This window comes from Catharus ustulatus, chromosome 3 (assembly GCF_009819885.2).
Source record: "Catharus ustulatus isolate bCatUst1 chromosome 3, bCatUst1.pri.v2, whole genome shotgun sequence".
Lineage (NCBI taxonomy): Eukaryota > Metazoa > Chordata > Aves > Passeriformes > Turdidae > Catharus > Catharus ustulatus.
The window spans coordinates 40,076,100-40,096,427 of record NC_046223.1 but is presented as its reverse complement, the minus strand read 5'-3'; the positions used below and the strand labels follow the sequence as shown (position 1 = coordinate 40,096,427).

The following is a 20,328-nucleotide window of genomic DNA, read 5'->3' as shown; positions in this document are numbered from 1 at the left end:
TCATATAATAGCAATAATCACAATTGCTTTGTAATATACTTGGAGCAGCTTTGGAGATTGATTAAATGCTCCAGCTTCCCTTCAGCTTTAATCAACCTGAGCAGCTGTTTATCGCTCAGAATGCTTTAGATCAATAGAGCTTATACCTTTAAAATAGTATGGTCCACACCAGCTCCCTTAAAGCTGCAAGCAGTAATTACAGTAAGATTGTACTCTGTAGAGTTAAAAGCAGGTGATATAAAATTGATAAAATCACCACGGCCACTAGCATAAGACACTTTTGAAAGGCGGCCTTTCTAATTTCAAATTTGTCCCAAGTTCTTCGACAAAGGAGGGGCTGGAAAAGTTGCCAGAAAAATTCTGCTCATACCCTGCCACCAGCTTGAACAACAGAGCCAGGAGACCGAGCAGGAGACCAGACCCATCAGCCACAGACCAAGAGAACAGACAGAGGAAAGACCAAGGGTAAGTCCTGAGCACAAATGAGAATATCTCAACTTAGATGGCAGTACAGGAATTAAAACCATCGGTTTTAATGATTCTATGAAATACACCTATGTTTTGTGACTGAGTCAGCAAGCAGTTTCTGAGGCATTACACCAATAAAGCTTTAAGCATATTTTGGTTACATAAAAATTAGCAAAATCATAGCAAAGACAGTGTGAAAACTTCTACTGGCTTTCACAGGTTCAGGACCTCACTCTGTGTTAATCATGGTGCGTTAAGTGAATGAAAGTTGAACTGCAGGCATAAAATCATCAAATCCAGATGAAACACACTGGAAAAGTTCATTTCATCATACTGCCAGACAAGACAAGACAAACTCTTGGCTGGTGCCTTGAAAAGACAAATATTTGGATAGGAAAAGAAAAAGCAGTTCAAGTCACTGCTTCTAAAATGATATGTTATGGAAAATCATTGCATCACTTTTACTAGCAGTTCACAGCTACTCATTAATTTTGCAAAATTGCAGTAGCTGCTGCTTTCTGAAGTCTACCAGGGCAGCAAGGCATCTTGCCTGCTCATAGGGGAACAAAAAAGTGACGCCCAAGAGAACTGCCACATGAAAAATAGTGTTTACATGGAAGGTGACAAGATTTGGTTAATTCTATATACATCTAGGACCTGTGTTTAAAAGAGACAATGCTGGGACTGTTTTCTCCACCCACACATGCACAGCAATACAGGTCCTTCTCCACAGCAGGGAAGACACCATAAAGCAGATTAATGTCATGTTGTGTCAGCAAATACACAGTACAACAGGACTCAGGACCCTTTTAGGTGGTCTGGCCCTCTAACCCTCATCTGATCCCAGCACTAGGCAGAGGAATGAGAAAATTGTCAGGCAAAATATGCCACGTACTACATTTGCTTTGTTAGACACTGAGGCATATTAAGTTAATGATCATTAAAATCCAATTAAGAACATGGTGAAAAACACTCTGGGTGTTTAGAAGGGCCCCAGCCTTCCAGTCAATCAGGCAAGAGAAGAAGAAAGCAGATAAAACAAGATAAACACAGCCTGTCATTACTGTTGCCATTCAGAAGAGGAGGAATGCTGGATGATCTAGAGCTTTTCCACTTTATTATATTTTGCTGTTTTTCTCAGCTGCATCTGGAATTTCAGCTGTTAAAAAAAGAAGGGAGATGAGGGAAGATGGGCTCTTCAAGTTATTTTAAAGCCAGCAAACGTTTCACACGTTTCAATTTCTGCCACTCTGTGTTCCTTTTCACACTGCTAACCACTTAAAAAGCCTCTTGCAGGGGAGAACCTACCAGAGAAAATAGTTTTGGATGCTCCTTGTTTATTATATGCAGATTAAGCAGTTCTTATTAACTCAGTCTTCATTCTTCCTTCCTAGGTAGCAGTGCTGTGATATTATTTGCAAGCAGCCAAGGTAATTACCATCCAGCAGGGTCCAATTGTTTTCAATTAAAAGCTTGACTGAAGTCTTTAGTTTTTAATACCATTGTGACCATCTGCTTTCACCCAAGTTCATCAGCAAAGGCACAGGCCTCATTCTAATGCTGCTTAATTATATGGAGGAACTTTTTTTTTATTAGAGGTTCATTTTTTCCTGCTAAAGAAATGGGCAGCAACAGGGCTGCCTGGCTTCTCTAATAGCCTGCAGCAAGACGAAGTATCCAGGAAGATCATTACCTTCCTGGGAGATCCAGCTGTTATTGCACTGACAAAAAGATCCAGGGGACCAACAGGAGAAAGCAGTTAACCTCAGCTGCCCTCCTCCCCATTCAGTCACTTGCCTCCTTTTTCTACCAGCAAATCTGAAAAGGCCACAAGGAAGAGGATTTAATCTAAAACAGAGAGTACGATCCTCCCCTGCTGATTAGATTTTCAGACTTGATTCCAGGCCAGGAGTGCAGGCAGGCTCTCCTGCCTGGGCCCACATCCCCTCCTCCTTGCACATGCAGTGAATCTCTTGCAGTTCTGTATCATCTCAGATCTGAGGATCTTCAAATCCCTTACAGGCATTCATTAAGCCCCGTGCAATCCCCAGGAGAGGTAAGTAAATATAATTTTCCAGATGGGGAAATTAGGACGGCAAGAGGTTAAGTGACTAGCCTGAGGCCAAACAACAAATAAGTGGCAGAATCAGCATGAGGATCTGCCAAGTCCCAGGTTTAATGAAAGTCTCTCGAGTACTCAGCTCCAGAAAAGGAAAAGCAACACCCCAGTCCTCAAATCCTCAGGACACTTAACTCATTTACTGCAGCTCTGCTTTATATGTGCCAGTGCTAATAAGCGTGACTCTTAACATTTCCAACTGCACTGTGCACAGAAAGGCATTTTGTAGATTTAATGCAGGAACTGCTGTCTCAAGGCAGGGAAGCACACTTGATGTTGTTCCATATCATCGGCCCAGGCAGGCACACAGCTTCCTTACGGGTGCCTGCTGCCATTTCTGTCACACACAGCTATTTCCAAGGATTGGCCCCCTGAGAGGCAGGTACTTTGCCAAGCACCAGTTAAAGAGGAAAAATAAGTGGTACAACACTGTCAAAGCTGAGGAGATGTGCTGTCTTGCTCTAGTGGCAGTTCAAAACCCTGAAATAAGAAGCCAGAGGGTTCTCCATCCTCTAGGCTGGCCACATAAGTAAATCTATCACTCCACTAAATCACAGAACTCTTCAACCAAGACTTAAATCTCCGCTCCTCACAAATCTTTGGGGAGATGGGAGGTTGGGTTTGACCCTTGCCCAGGAGTGCCTCTCTGCTCGGCACGTGTCTCCACTCTCAGTGTTAGTCCCAAGCAGCGTTCCCTCCCAAAGGCCAGAGTCCTGCTCTGCCATGGTACATCAGCGAAGCACTACATCCACATCAAGGCTGTTAGACAGCCAAGCCCAGGTCTTTTATGCTATACTGAGACCTCTGCAGCAAAGACATTGAAATAACTGGACTCTGATGCTTGGGAGATAATTACTTCAGAAAATGGTGTAAATGACTTTAGTGTTTTGAAAGGCTTGAGGTGTTGCTGCTCAACTACCTTCAGTTATTTGCAAATGTAATGCAATTTGTTTCCATACAGATTTCTTTTAAAGCTGTGTGTAGCATGTGTCCTAAATACATAATTACACACCAGAGTATAATGGCTCATTCGGGTTTATTTTGTAACCAATATGCATTTTAAAAGCAAATTCTGAAGGAACATGCAGCAACAAACATGCAGCACACATTCTGGTTTCTTACACTTTCACTCCTAAGATGCTCCCAAAGGCCTATTCCTGTCAGAGACACAGACATGAAAAAGTGAGAAGAAGTAAATCCTTTCTTTAAGAATTACCTTAAAGGAAACATAATGACCCTGTTAAGAAAATAGTCCAGTAAAAACATTTTTGGTATGGGTGTCCTGTGAATTGGATGGCCTAGGAAATTAGTAATAGGATTTTGCATTTTTCTTTCTACGTCTGAAACTAATCTGTGCTCATAGTAACTTGGCATAGCTATTCCAAAGAGGTTTTCAGTGACCTATGTAAAATCCTTTGGCAGTGTCCAACTGGGCAGCTCTTACAGAGCTATGTATCCACTGCACAAATTACAGAGTAATTTCAAGTATTTTCCAATATACTCCTTATAAGACCCCCAAAAGATGGTTTCTGGTGAAAAGTCCTTCACTGACATGAGCAATGATGTATCAATCAGCACATACAAGCAAAAGGTTTAAAATCAGACTGATGGGAGTAACCTGGGGCTCATCTTTAAGAGTACTTCAGACAACCACTCTCACTTAAGTTATTAGTAGTTAGAATAATTTGCCTTACTCACTAATTCCAGACAAAAGTATTTGGACTTTTTTCCTTCTTTTGTAATTCCCTGAGTTGCCCTAAGACAAGGAACTGTCTTTTGATAGGAGTGCATGACCAGCAAGCTCCCAGCAGCATGAACAGCTCTAGGTCCATCCTGCTTAACTGAAAGCATTCGAAATTGAGACGCTGAAATCAGGTACCATCTGCATCAAGGACCAGGTGCTTCCACAGGACAGCTAAGATCCACATCTCCTATCAGAAGCAACTTTATCCATCAACTACAGAAGCAATTTAACATAAAAAGGCTCCCAATTCTGGAAGCTGAGTTAATTGCTAAAGAAAAAAAATTTCTGTCTGTTTGAAACTATGTGTTAACTATATTTAAGCAGAGGAGCTACTGGATATAAGAAGTTCCCTGTATGAAAGATGAAAGGGAGAAAAAGACCTTGCTTTCTGCCTTCTGGTCATTGTGCATGTAGGTCAGTGAGGCAAAGCAAGACTTCAGATATCATGAGTCTGGAGCCCAGTGAGCAGACAAGGCCTGCACACAAACATCCATGAAGTGTAACTATAGTTATAGTCAGTATAACTCAGTTTGTTTCTGGAAGTGCAAAGAAAGTCTGACATTGAGAACAAGTAACAGGTTTTTTATGAAAAGTAATAATCTCTATCAAGTGAGATAATCCCATTTTTCCTACTAGTTTCAATCTCTTTTAATAAAAAAATCAATTTTTCTTTCTCCAAATACCATTTTTCTTTCTCCTTGCTATTTTTATTAATTCAATTAAAGAACCAGAGAATTTAAAAATAGAACTATATGGAAAATTACTTACAGCACTGGGATTTTCCCAGGTGATCTGCAGCACTTCTCTGCTGGAGCTCCAGAGCATGGAAGGCTTTATTCATTTGCCTTCTTTCCAGTCACACATTCACTAGGTCCAGATGGGATCTGAAATTTCACCATATACATTTGAGGTCAAAGGGCTGCAATATAAGTCTTCAGATTTTACTACACTTTTTCAGACCTGAGGTTTCCAAATGAATCTGTATTATAACAACTCCATTATATCTCATAGTCTGTTCTTTTTAGATCTAAAAGCATTGCAATTCGGGTCAGAGGCAGCTGAGTCTAATGAGATTAATCAGTGGAAAAGGACCCGTTGGCCTCAAGACAGGAGAGGTGTGCCACACCAGTCAGTCAGCTGAGGGAAGGCTGGCTGCTCATCTAGGTCTTCATAGGTGATCTCTCTATTTTTGTTTCTTGAATTCTCGTAAGTCCTCCCCCAAGTCAGCTCCCTATAAACTTTTAGAAATAGTGTGGCAAAATGCTTCAGATTCAGCTGCTGGTAAGGAGAAAGAAAGCCAGTATCTTGTGCTTTGTATGTTCTTTCCTCTGCACAAAAGGAAAAGCTCCCTCACTTTTTTCTCCTGTACTTATCCCTTCTTTAAGCTCCCAGACAGCTTAAAGACATAGATGTAGAGTCTGAGTACCCAGAATCTATGTGAAAAACAATATTATCAGAGGATCAATCTGAAAACCTGTATTTCAGTGAGCTTTGTGCCATTTCCTGAATAACAACTTCAGATCTCAGGTACTGTCTTATAATTACGAAAAATATAACTTGCTATAGAATGCACTGTGTCAGCTTTGATTATACCAGCAGAGAAAGACACGGGATACAGAGAGAGAATAAAGGAAGAATGATGGCTGTCTACTGGCTTATCAATTTACATCTCTCTACAGTAAATCTAAGCCTTTTGTGCTGTCAGTCATGCACTCCTACGGCAGTGATTGCTGGAATATGAAAATCACAGCTTTGAGATCCATGTGTACATTCATGTATTTGCACAGCCTCTGTGGGTTTATTGCTTCAGTGCTGCAGCATCCCCATCAGCATGGGTCCTGCCATTTGAGGCTTGATGTTTGCCCCCACTATGCAGCTTATGTGCAACAATCTATACCAAAACTGTGAATCAGCACCTTTTCAGTTCGAATTGTGAAGGAAAGTGGAAAAAACCCTCAGGAAACGGTAAAGGTAACAAACAATCATGTGTTAGATGACCTACTTCAGGCCTATAAATTTCAATAATATGTTGTTATTGTGGCTAAAAATAACACACCTCCTCATCAAATATTTACTGTGATTTAAATAACCACCTAGCCAACATCATGCTTTTGAACACATTAACAGCAAATGCATATTTTCAGCTGAAATGACACACTGGAAATTAATGAAGACAAGAAGGCATGAAGAAAAAAACCACCTCACTGCTGCCATCACCCCTATAGCAACTCTCAGCAGCAAAGAGAAGCTTCCTGGAAATTTCAGAGGCATGGAGTTCAGAAAAGAAAAAATCACACTTGTCACAGGTAGAACATATGGTTATGCACACACACACACTCTCCACACTAAATTTTCTATGAGCTAAGCAGTCAATTAGGGCCTCACCCTCCTCAACTCTCTCCCATCACGACCCACAGCCAGGAGAAGGTCAGCAACATTTCTTGCTGTTGTAAAATACATATGGTCATAGAAAAGTGTTTTTACAAACCTTTTATGCGCCCTGTGAGGGCGAACACTCCACCATGTAAATGTCCCACAGGGCCACAGGGAGCTAGCAAAGAAGAAGAAAAGAATCAGAAACTATCCTTGCTCTAAGAACTGGTCTCAGCTATTTTCCTACCATGGAGTTAGCATTAATATTTGTAGCAGAATACTAGTCCTCATTCAAATACTTGAATACTATATGTCTCTAATGGGATAAGAATATGATGCAAGAAAAACAAAAGTCACTGGAAAATATGGAAGGATAACGAACTATTGCTGATTTCCTGAACTTACGTAAGTTGATCAGAATCCCTTAGAAAGCTCTCCAAGCAATGTTTCTGTCTTAAAATTTCTGCATTTGAAAAGCGAAAACTGTCATATTCATGCACTCAGCTTTTGAGCTGCATTCTGTAAGGCAAGAACAATTCTTCCAGATCAGCAAATCTGTACAATATGGCAGTGTTTGGTTCCCACACTGAATAAAACATGGTCTGTCCTATCTGATCATTTATTAGACTTGGCATTATTTTCCCACTATAAACATTCCTAATAGCATTGGACCATTTTCATCATGAAGTAACAAGAAGAAGAACATGAAATCACTCCTTGTCTTTAAAGTAAACACATACATTGGTGTTTTGGGGTTTTTCCTTGTGTTGAAGCTGAAGTTCCTTAATGTTTGGCACTCCTTGGGCACTACCACAGAAGGTTGTTTCCTCCTTGACATCTCATAAAATCCCAAAATTCCCGTGTCTGGGAAGAAGGGGTATTGCAAGCAAGTAAATTACAATGGAGAGAAAAGGCTGATAACATTTTCATAGTTTAGCCTTAGTTTTAGCTGGAAGAGATACTTGAGTCCTGCAGTAAGGGGAACAGCATTTGTTATTGGAAATAAATAACCCTAAACTGTATTCGCTCTTTTTGCAGCTCCTTGAACACGTGCATTATCTCCACTCAAAGCCACTCTCCCTTAAAGCAAGACAATCAACCCCTGCACCATCACAAAGAATAACCTAGGGTCCACTGGAGTCAGTAGCCTGTTAATGATGATGGCCAACTGAGGATGTTCAGGAAGCAATAAAAGAGAAAAGAAAGTCTACAGTTATGGCCTTGCATTTCTCCTTCATGTTCTGCATGTGAATTTTTATTTTAAGCTGCTTCCTGCTAAAAGTGCCCTTGTGGGTCAAAGGTAGAACCCAGAATATAGTGCAGTGAATTTCTGGTCCTGAGTTTTGACCGCCAGATTTTGACAATCTTGCCCAAATCCTGAAGATATATCTCTGCCTATAACACAAGCAAGTCCATTAGAACGCTCCTCTGTCTTTCTCCTACATGTTCTTTCACCTCTGAGACATATTTTTGCATAAGAAGTACTTGAATGGCAGTCCTAGTAGCAGCCTATCACACCACAGTAATAAAGGATTAATTACCTCCATCATCAGCACTATTATTATTTGTAGCATCAAGCACTTGCTCTATTTTTGTGAGCTACAAATGCCTGGGAACACCGAAAAGAAGACACTGCATTAATTCAACAAGTCTGCTAGCCTGCACCTGCGTTTAATTAGTTACTCTCAAATCAGACCTGCAGAGCCGGGAGCTGCACGCGAGAGCACTGCTGACTGCTGGCCTGGCTGGGCTGCCAGTGTAATTAATTGCATTCTTACTGTGGCTCTCTCCTCTGTGCAAACAAAAGTTAATCATTTACTGGGAAAGTCTGAGATGATGCTTCTCCACCGTTTGAGCCAGTGTGCACAACATTTCAATAAGAGCATCCCCCCCATTCACGTTCACCACTGCTTGCCTCCCAAAATGACGTGCTGACCATGTTTATGCTGCTGGAGACCTCCATGAAGGCAGGGGTAAAGAAGGTATAAATTAAAAAAAAAAAAAAAAAAAAAGGAAGTGAAAATCTGAACTAGAAAAGTGCTGACCACAAAAAAAACCACCACACAGTATCTGTCCCAAACCAAAGACTTCTTTGAGCAGAGGTTTGGCAAAATGACAGCTAATAATCTGGCTGTGTTGCTGTTCCTCTTGCCTTCAACTTTAATGCTCATGTAAGCTTCAAGCTATTCATACACAATAATGGTTGTATCCTCAAAGCACACTTTCAGAAAGAGGTGTGCATCATTATTGCTATTAAGTGCATGACAGAGACAAGCAAAAGACGTTCTCCAAAGTTTCCACAGAAACCAGCAGAAAAGCTAGGCACACTGAACCTTAGCATGGTTGTTGTTTTCAGCACAAGAACATTCCTCTTTTCCAGGAGCTCAGGTGACCACGGGCACCAGAAGGCTGGCAAGAAGCCACTGCAGAAACAGAGGCTTAGGCATGGAGATGATACCTTCAAACCAAGCAGTACCTGTGGAGCATGTCTGAGCAGAGAGAACGGGGTGCAAGTCTGAACAGGAGCCTTGCACTTTCTTCATTGCAAAGCAACAGGTTGGTTATTGCTCGCAGCTTTGTCTTCTGCTCCTGCTTCCAAAGTCTGCCAGCACCATTTCCAAGTGCCATAATGGGGCTGCAGCAAGGACAAGCGGGAGAGGAATGACACAGCTAGACAAGTCTGGAAACATGGAGACAATTCTTTTCTTTGCTTGCTGGAATAACCTTCGGGACTGACATGAACTTTTTTCCATATGATTAGACTGCAAATGGACTGTTTTGCAAAGGGGGAAGAAAGACTCAATCCACAACAACCTCTGAAATTTATGAAACACTATTTAGAAATAATGGGCTTTCTTTTTAAATTGTTTTATTTCACTTTTTGAGAGCAGCCTGGTACATCTCTTTAAAATTAATGGCATATACTTGATCAAAAATGCTAAAATGCTGGTTCCAGCAAATTACACAGATAATTAAGTCTAATTTCAATAATGCTCTGAAACACTACTAATAAATCTTTGAGCTCATACATTCTTTGAATATATACAAGCTACTTCACAAGCACCAAATTCCACCCTCGCAGCTCCTTTTCTGTCAAGCTTTGGCAACCCCAAGCTAAATTCTGCTGTCAGTTATATCCTGTAAGTCTGGAGCGATTGCTTGTCCTCAGTGGCATAACTCAAGATTACAGCTGTGTAAATGAGCACAGAATGTAGCTTGAGATGTTGTAAATCTGACCTTCAGCTTGCTTCCATGAAAGGGGAAAACCCAGGAACTTGTTTTCACATTCACTAAGCTTCTTGAAAAACTACCCTGCATAAATATTATGATTTCAGTCATAGACATAGCAGATTTAAAATGAAGTTAAACCTGCCTAGTATCTAGGTCTACTGGGAGGGGAAAAGATGACAAGTATAATATTTATGAGCTACCACAAGCAATGTTTGCTTTTAAACGCTGGCATGTGCTTTGGCCTCCTACCATGGCACATCAAGACCTTCAGCTTATTCTAGGTCAGTGCTTGACCCCAGGATACTGCAGCATTTCTTCACCAGCAGACTTGAATGTTGGTCACCCAACCTCCATGGACACTGATTGCCAGCCTCCCAACCCACTTAGCTGGGTCTCTTGTTTTGGGGGGATGGGGAAAGGGTCACAGAACTTGTGCCTCACACACCACACCTGGAGAGTGTGGGACTGCTATGGACCGTTGCTCCTATTGAGCTGTTAGCTCCCTGCTTCCCTGAAAAGTTGACCCAAGGCATTTACATAGGGATGGATGGGTTCAGTCCTAGTGCCCTCACAGGATTTTGCACTGGCTCAGTGACACTTCTGCCTGTGCTTTCCAATTTCCTACAAGCAGACAGGAACAAGGGAAGTGAAATCTCCCTTTTTGTCCTGACATCTCACTACTAGCAGGCCCAGCAAATAAGAGAAACACACTCTTTCCTAGACTCCTTTAACCACCATTTCTCTGAATGGTATTATAGATCACTTGTCAGATAGAGGGTAATGTACTTACCAAATAGAGTTAGAAGAAAGAATATCACAAAAAATCAGGCCTGTAAACAAAACACCAAAAAGACAAGGGAAAATAATAATTGAAGGGCCTTTTGTTCATGGAAGCACAGGTTAATTAATTAATGATTTTTCTAAACAACTGGTTTTGGTGAAAACATAATTTGCCAAGGCGCAGTACAACCCTTGCAGGGTTGCCATTTGCAGTTATGAAAGCGTATCTCTGTTATTACCAATATACATGTCTGAAGGGTTAGCTAGTTTCAGGCTAGAAAAAAAACAACCAAAATACTGCATGGTAAGTACTCCCATACATGTTGATTTTGATCATCACATTATCTCTTTGCTTGGATAAATCCACATAACATTCGGAAATCTCTATCAGGCCACTAAGTATAACAAATTGCTGGCCTATACATTTCAGAATTTCAGCTGTCTAAAGAATAAAATGATGGCTTTGTACTACAGCACACAGCTGGACAAAGCTGGACAAAGATGCATATATCAGTGGCAGCAAAGATATTTATCTACAGATGAAAAGCTTGCAGAGGATATGTCAGCATTTTATTTGCTTCTAGACTGCATTATCAATCTTTGGCATTACCCAAACTTAAAGTCATTGCATTATGCAAAATACTTTCAAACAAGCAGCATCTCTTGTCTTCATTTCTAACTTTCTTAAAGCATAATTTGATGCATTACCATAAATGAATGAAAGAGCCACAAAATATCATCAAAATGAGAAGGGAGAATGGATCTGAGTCTGATGACCTGTAATTTGCCTGCTATTGGGGGCTGCTTTTAAAAAATGGACCAAATTCACTTTGTGCTGATTGCTAATTTAACCACTTTAAATATTTTAATATATAATTTCCATTTTTCTTTCTATATTAAGAGTGAATGCACTTTCCATTTTGATTCCCTAACTGAAAAAGCAATGGAACAGTGTTTGAAGAATCCATTTCAGAAACATGTCAGTTCAGGCACATACCTGGAAACAGCAGAAGTCACAATATTCTTGACTAGCACCATCAACTACAAGACTACTAGGAAATTCCAACAGGTCACCTAAGGACCTGTATTAATGACAAGAAATAAGAGGGAATTTCTCTTTACTCAGCAGTGAGCATAGTTTCTGTGATTAAACTTTCTAAGCACATGGTTTGTTCTGGAAATGGTGGGAGCTGGAATTACTTTTGCAAAGAGGGATTGTTTCTGTGGAATTGGAACAAAATTATCCACAGGTGTTTAGACTAAAAAAAAAAAAGTCAATTATAAAATAACCTAGATTTAACGTTTTCTTTCTCCCTTTCCTGATTTCCACTATCTTATCAATTCTTCAGAGTTTGTCTTGAAAAAAACATCACTGTAAACTGACGTGTTTGGTGTAGAATAATAAATTTCATCCAAGACCTTTTGAGTTATAGGTCATTTAATATAGTAAGTGTGGGCAAGGCGAGCCCTCATTGTGCTCCCACTGATGTCAATGAGTATTTGCTGCCCATGAGTTCAGAAATGAGTAGCAACTCTGGCTGTGAAAGATCACTACTAATCTAAATTTGTCACACACTGCCACTGTCTGTACCTCATTTTCTGGGTGCCCATTTTCAGGCTCCCAGAGATTAATTTGCAGGGTAGGCAGGTGCTGTTGGAAACAGGGAAGATGATCTCTGTTTCACGTGCAGAGACTCCTGCTGTTTGGATGCAGTTGCACTCACAGCCCTTGAAGGGCTCTTCACTTCTTCCATCCTAAATGCTGCAAGTAAATGCAGGTGCAAAGGGGAGAGATTATCTGGTTATGGCCTTGCATCTGCAGCAGAGTGGCAATACTCCAGGGAAGCAGAGAATATAGAAAAAAAGAAACAAGAACTGGGAATTTATGCCCAGGACAAAAAAATAAAAAGGCACCGAAACCCAAACAAACAAACCAACCACTTTATCATTTTGTGCTAGTGCTGGCAGAAAGCTGGTGCAGACACTGTCATTTGGTTCTGGCTCTGGTAGGATTTTTATTAAAACAAACAAAACACAAAACCAAACAAGCCCCAAGAAAGCACTTCTATCGTTTCAGTAAAAACTAGCCATGACCTCTTGTGTATGGCTAACTTATCAGGTGGAAAATATTAATATCATGGAGCTCCAAGAAATTTCAACAAAAAGCAAGGTCCTTGAGTTCCCTACAGGGACCTGCCCAGTTAGTTGACTCTCTTTTTTGATTTTTCTCTCTACAACTAAGATTTTAGGAAGCAAAAAGAATAAGAACACTTCAGTGCACCCAGTCAGCTGTAAATAGACAAAAGATGAAGATGCTCTGCTGAGAATGCCACAGGGAGAAAATGACAGAGCCTCTGCAGAGTCCAAGGAACCCAAAACCCCCTACTGAATAGTGAGAGTGAAAAAGAGATAAAATGAAAAACCAAAGCCAACCACAAAGGATGTTTATTTAGTCAGGAAACAGCATCCATCCATAACCCAATGTTTTACTTCACAGTTCTGATATGTTTCAACACATTTTTGTCCCAGCTACATAATATACCATTCCTTAACCACATGCATGTATATTAGTTCTAAAAGACCAGACAGTTTTCCTTGCTAGCTTTACCCTGTCAATTTTTTCCCATGTTTATAAGGTCTTTCTCTGTTGCTGTGAGATAGACCTGGGCAAATAAAAATCTATCCCTGCCTGACTGCACAGGGAAACACTGACCCTGAGTAACAACCACACACAAACAGTGTGGACAGCCAGATTTCTCTCCTTCAACCGGTTTTGCTCTTGGAATATGAAAAGCAGGTCAGCATTTTTGCAACAAAACTTTGAAGACTAAGGTCTTCACAGGAATCACTTGTAATTGTTAAACACAAGGAGAGCCTCTGGCACATAGGTGGCCAGTAAAATGTGGACTCTGCGAACACTTATTGAGTGTTTTTTACTAAGTATAAGAGTTTTGGGTAGAACCCTGTCCCCAGGGACATCCATGGCATTTTTAATGTCAAAATTAATGGGGGAAAGAATTTATTTGATGGGTTTAATTTATAATTTAATGTAAAAGGCCAGAGCTCAAATTGTTCTTTATTCATCAGAAATGAATAATACTGAGTGTGAAGTAGCACTAGATAACCAAATTACACATTCAAATAAAAATATTATGATGGACTGCAGCAGTGTAAGTGAAAAAAAATTATTTACCTTCCAAGAGAAAATAAATAGTTTTTAAATGAACCTTTAATTTAATCTATCCCTTTAGAATATTAGCTTAAGAGAAAAACTTAGTACCCCTTGGAAGATATAGCCATAATGGAAACTCTTTAAGTATCTCTTCCAAAAACATTCAAAATAGATGTGATCACACATAATATTTTTCCCATAAATGTAATCATTTATTTCTGCTAAATATTGTCCCTTGCTTTATCTCTGCCTGTTGATATCACCGCAGACCAATAAATCTGTATAGGAGTCCATAACTACTTACTACTCTCATCGGATTAGCAACAATTACAAGTGACTGCTCCATAGATACACTGGATGGTGTCCAAACTCTTTCCTCATGGCATGTATGCCTCCCACCACTGCAGAATCCCCCAAGAAATTTTCCTGCTCTCAGGTACTACAGGTGGTCCTGGTAAACCAGGAAAGCACAAGGTCTGCCCCTGCTCTCGGGTCAAAGTGACCACTGAGCATTTGTTAACAATGAGTTGTCCCATTTTTAGAAGGTCCGTTTTACATTCTACATTGCCTGTCTACATAAATCTACCTGGATGACAGGCAGCAATCACATATACTAATCATACACACCTGAGGCTAGGATAATTTAACACAGCTTCTTCAGAATACCCCAAGGAGAGACAGAAGAATTGCCATGCCCATTTCCCATATGGGAAGCAGTCAGTATTTACCAAGGCGGTCTTTTACTGCAAGTGTGAGGAATGGTAGACACAGCCAAAGAAGCAGTGTCATATGAAGAAAATACTTTGAAAAAAGGAAAGCACTAATTTCACCCTGGGGCTGCACTAAGCAGACAGGGTCCTGCAAAGCAGGAAGCACAGGGAAGCAGCAGAGGGTAATACAAAGGAATTCACTTCCCAATGAAGACAATATTGGCAGCTGTGGGCTCAAGGCCAAAACAAATAGAGATGTGTTGATTTTACATCTGCCCACAAGCTTATTTTGTTGTGGGAGAAGACAGCCTTAGAAACCTTGAGCTATTTCCCATTGCAGGAGCCCCTAGTGATGATGAGAATGCACAAACTGCCCATAGTTTCCTTGGGAGTGAATTGTTCCTAGGTCGCACCAGGTGTGCCTTAATCTGCTGGCACAAGGACCCTTTGAACCAAGACAGAGGGTCTGAGAGGAAGGAGCAGACTAGAAAGATGAAAGCAAGAACAAATTCATGTGAATGTGCAGAAGGACAAAAAAGGAACAAAACCCACTTGACACGAACTACAGTGCTCCTCAGGAAAGCCTACCCATACCCCAGGAAGATAGAAAAGTAGCCATGACAACATGCAACAGTCAGATTCACAAACATCTCTTCAACTGGTCATAAGCAAGGAGTATTCAAGGGAATCCCAGGAAAATACACCTTGCTACTGGTGAAAAATAAATATTTTCTCTGTGGCAAACGAGTAACCTTGGAAGAAAAAAGAGAGTGGGAAGCCACAGCAGTAACAGAGCCCAAATAGCAATTGCATTGTAACGTCTGGGAATCCTGCCTCTGTGCAAGTAACAATGTGCTCAGTGATCCTGAAGCTTTTCTCTAAACATGCTCTAGCAGTGATGCATTTGCACTGCTAAAGTTTGTGCTGAAGACAGTTATTCATATAGATGGAAAAAGTCAGAGGGATGGATTGACCTTGGAACTTGGCCTGGAAGTTATTCTTAGTCTCCACAAGAAAAGCACTGTTCATTTTGTATGGCAAAGCCTGGGAAGTGAGCATGAGAAGCCCAGGGATATGCTGGTGACTTGCTTGGGAGTTCTGTTCTCTTAAAGCCACCTCAAGATCCAAATTGAGTAATTTCTCCCTTTGCTACAAACATTCTCCAAGCCCCATAGCGTCATGAAATTGGAACCAGTACTTTTCCCAACATATTGCCTAATGGATGGAGAAGTCAGGAAAGTTTGGAGAACAAGCTCCACGTAAAATACTCACAGATTCAAAGAAGGCTAAGGCCTGGTCTTGTAGTGCCTTCCACTTGAAAGTGCTTCTCCTGCTCTAAGACCTTCAGTGAAGGACAAATGCAGCAAGGAAAAATTGCCCTTGAACCCAGCTAAACCTGCTCACTCCTGTCCAAAGGGTCAAGTGTTTCCAAAGATGCACTCCTGTGTCCTCAATAAAGTGGTCAGTTTGTCATCTGAAAGGTGGGAAGTAGCTATCACCTAGACTGCTTTTACTGGAGTTATCCTGACACGGATAATGGATGTTGCCATGAGTATGAAAAACACCAATGAACGATGATCCCTCTCACCTTTCGATCCCTGTGCTGGCTTATTCTGTTGAATAAAATGCTTCAGTCTATGGACTCAAGCCTGACCTGAGCCGCTAAGTATCTTCACTACAGTTGGGCCTGTGTAGGTGCTGCCTTGAAACCCTTCCCAAGCCCATTTAAAGACCTCAGGCCTGAACTTTGTGGGCACTACGTTTATAATTGGTGTTTTAAATACTGTACTCTGTACCTTGAGTGGGCAGCCCACTTGCATTCCAGCAAGGATTGAGGGAGAATCCCTGGTATATCTGCACCCGGATTTTAGAAGGGCAGATGGGCTCCAGAGGAGTCCCAGAGTGGGGATGCAACATGGCACCAGTGTGCATCACCTGGGCCAGAGCTGGAAACTGATCTCCTTCCCAGGCTTCTTCTGCATGCGCTGTTCCCTGGGCAGGAGCCCCAACACCTGGGTGACCAACCCAAGGACACGCATCTGCACCACAGTGGGTGGTTAAGACACAAACCTCTACAGTGGGTGAGCAGCCAAGCTCACGTCCTTCCCAAGCAGGAGTCCTGTCCCCTGCTCACAAGTGACACGCTAGAAAATGTAGAAACCTTCCTGCTGCCTTTCTCCCTCCCAATCCAGCATAAATCATAAATAAAAAGGAAAATGAGGTAGAAGCCAGTTAGCTTTTCCTCTTTGCTCACTCACCTGTCCATGTCCTTGTTCCCTTGCCAGAATGGGAAGCACAGGTTCCAAAGGCCCAGAGAGTTGTACCTCGTGTTGTCCAGCTCAACTGGAAGCAGAAGGGCTTAATGCAGGTGGTATGAAACCTAGTCTGGTGAGAGCACATCTGGGAACTGCAGAGTTCAAGATGTCATTTGAACTTGGCAGCTCCCCTCCAAGCTGCTCACCATTTCCTTGGAGAAAGACTGAACATGGAACCTGCTCCAGGCTGGAGTCTGGGATCTGCTCTACCCTGTGTCAGGGTCCAAAAAACAAAGGGACAGAACCTGTAAGCTGTAGAAGGCTTCCTCATAAAGTCACCAAGAGAACAAAAACAAAAGGTAAAAATCAATTCATTGAAAATACAAGACCAAACATATTTCTTAGCATTCCCATGCACAGTACTGTGCAATATACCTTCTGCATGTACGTTTTAACCATGCTTTTGTTGATGCTGCCTTGTGCCCCCTCTGGCTTGTATTTAACTTTCCACAACAGATCATACTCAGCCTTGGACACAATAAAACAAATCAGTTTCTTCCTTTTTATTTGTGTATGTCATTAACATTAAACACATGCTGCAATGTCAGTGGAATTGGTGGCTGAATGGGATGTATTTTAATTTAAGTAATATTTCCATTAACCTAAAAGCTCTCCCCTAAAAGTCTGCACAATTTATTTATTGGAAAAAATCCAGAATAATTGTACTGAAATTCTTCTCTGAATGATAATATATCAGACTTTTAAAGCTCTCTTCTGGCAGCTTTTTTTTTTTTTGCCTTTGAATGTTACTGACATAAGAATACATTTCTCACAAGTCTGATGTGTATTGGAAAAAAAAGAGAAAAAAAGAAAGAGGGGCTGCTGCAGAAATTACAGTAGGTATAAAATGCCACAGCCCCAGATCTGTCCCTTTGGCTGAAGAAGTGCATCCCAGATTTGTTACTCGTTTATGTTAGGTTATGGAAAATGCAGAGGATTAAAAAGGCAGAGGGAAGCAGATGCCATGCAGACAGAGACAGCTACAAGCCAATCTCCATCTGAGAGCACAGAGGCACTGCACCCAGCAAAAGAATGTGTTTGGAGGCAAAGCTAAGCTGTGGCAGCTGGGGCTGGGATAGAGAGGTGCAGCTGCACTAGAGGAGGCGGAGAAGCAGGCGGCATTCCTGAGCTCAGAAAACAGCAAAATCCACCGTGCAAAACAAATAAAAGCTGGACTGCCCTCCCACCCCCGTGTTTGTGCTCACTGGATTCAGAGCACAGGGGAGCGGGATGGGGTCAGAGCTGCCTCAAAGCCGGAGCTCAGCCTGCAGAGAGAGGCTGCTGCAGGTTTGCCCCTTCTCCTGCTGCCCACAAAGGGCTCCGACTGTGTCTCCTCTAAGGATGTGCCATCAAGGGCACACAAACACACATCTATGTCTGCTTTTCTGTGGGCCAACTAACACATGTAGTCTTCTGTCTAGATTTCTTTCAGGGAGAGAGGGAAAATCAGAGACACATGACAACTGTTGTCATGTCACTTTGTGCTCCACTGATCGATGCATGCAATCCCCAGCAACTCCAATTAAGCAATATAAAGTGCCTAAATAGGCAGCATAGAGCTTCCCCCCAGAGAGCACAGTCCTGGATTTGGGATGCCACAGATCAGTCCAGACACATTTGTCCAGCCTTTGCTTTTCCCAGCTTGGGGAAGAGGTGGCTGGGCAAATACAGGGCAGCTGTGGGTATGTGAGGATGACTACTTCTCTCCTAAAAAACAGTAGGCTTCTGACAGACAGCATAGAGCCCTGTGAGCCCTGAGAGAGACCTGGGGGCAGAACCCCTGGTCTTCCTTCTCTCATCCCTGTGGTACCCACCTACCAGCCAGCCCCAAGGCACAGCCAAGGCTGTGCGCGTGAAAATCTGGCACAGCAGCCCAGCAACACCTCATGGCCAGATCAGTAGTCAAACCCTCCATCCTGATGCAGCTCCTTGGGGGAGTTTAGATCCACTCTGAGTACCTTGAGAAGCACCTTGCCTGCTCTGGTCAGCGTGGGTAGATGACCCACACCATGGCAAGTCTTCTCCTGGGCTGTGTAGAGGGAAGGACTGCACTGAGACCTTGGAACTTTGAGCTGGTGGGCAGCACTGCTCTCTTCTCTCTCTGCTACAGACCCAGTTAAGCAGCAGCAATGAGGTCTGGATCAGAATGCAGCAGCTCTCTCCCTTTCCTCCCCTTCATCCACTGCCAAAACACCCTTGGCTGTACCCCACACCCCTGCACTGCAGCCAGCTGATTATTCATTTTGATTTAGGGTAACTGCCAACAAGAGATCAGAAATTAATTGTACAAAGCAACAACACCTCAGGAAAGCAGAAGTTGCTTAGGACTTGGATATACTTTCTCCTGTCTCCACCCATGGGTTGTACCTCCAAGACAGGCTGGTTTCTCAAGCGGTGAAGGTGGACCTGCTCCAGCAGCAGGTGTCCAGCAGCTGGAAGGCTTTCCACCCAACTGTCTAGCTCAGTTGTGAGAACAACACTCCCATCAGCTCTGTAAGGGCCCAAACAAAATCCATTTCTCTTCCTTGCCAACAGGGGATTTCTTCTGGAAGATGACACTGACCCCACGGTTTCACGGTACTCGCACGAGGATGTGAGCGGAAAAGAGCGTGCTCCCTTCCAGCCACAGTCCCGCAAGGTCTGTCTTTCTCCACGGTTAGGGAGGGTCAGGAAGGGCAGCCAGCCCTTCGTGTGTGGCCTGAGCCTGCTTAGCATTGTTCACTCTTCATCACTCAGCCATGCCTCCCATCTGCACTGGCTCTAGATGTCTCTCCCTCCCCTCTCTGTCTCCTCTGGCTTCTCCTTCCACAGACTGATTTTGTGATGCATCCGAAAGAAGACAGTGAAAAATACATTAACTCCTGCCTGGGCAGTAAAAAATGCTCCCAATTCTTTGCCACCCACAGAGTTAAGCAAATCCACCTGCTTTCTACTATACGCAGCATACTGATGCTGACCATCTCCTTTCTGTCTTGTGTGGGGGAACATCTTGCTGAGACACAGCCATGCTAAATACCTGATACAGAATGCATGGAAGGAAGTTGCTCTTACCACCAGCTATTCATTTCATAAGGCCTCTGCAGACATATGAGGATTTTGCCTTTGTCTCATTTTTCTCATTCATGTATCACCCTCTTCCTTTATCCTTTGACTCCCCCTCCACTCCCAGCACTTCTCCATGCTGACTTTTTAGCCATGATATACTGGATTAGGTACGAGGTTGACTGGCAGCTCTTACAGCTGGGGAGCTAATTCATACTTTTGCAGTTGGCTCAGCCTGTATCTCTGAAGCCCTCAGTGGCTCTTTTTTCTCCACCTGGGAAGAAGTTATGCTTATCCACTTTGGAAAAAAACATTATTTCCACTTAATATACCTAGAGAATAGCATGGGGTGTTGTTAAATAGAAAACCTAATA

The 20,328-nt window shown here is 42.3% G+C and overlaps 1 long non-coding RNA gene across 1 annotated transcript in view; it reads right to left on the bottom strand.

Annotated features, from left to right (window-relative positions):
• LOC116993971 overlaps positions 1 to 20,328 on the bottom strand; it is a 184,184-nt gene that overhangs the window by 162,725 nt on the left and 1,131 nt on the right. The window contains exons 2-9 of the long non-coding RNA XR_004417395.1: positions 17,059 to 17,123; positions 16,856 to 16,940; positions 11,713 to 11,797; positions 10,726 to 10,765; positions 9,181 to 9,339; positions 7,110 to 7,167; positions 6,820 to 6,882; positions 5,100 to 5,215 (exon numbers count right to left, since the gene is read on the bottom strand). This is a non-coding gene — a long non-coding RNA (uncharacterized LOC116993971). The remainder of the gene's footprint in view (positions 1 to 5,099; positions 5,216 to 6,819; positions 6,883 to 7,109; positions 7,168 to 9,180; positions 9,340 to 10,725; positions 10,766 to 11,712; positions 11,798 to 16,855; positions 16,941 to 17,058; positions 17,124 to 20,328) is intronic.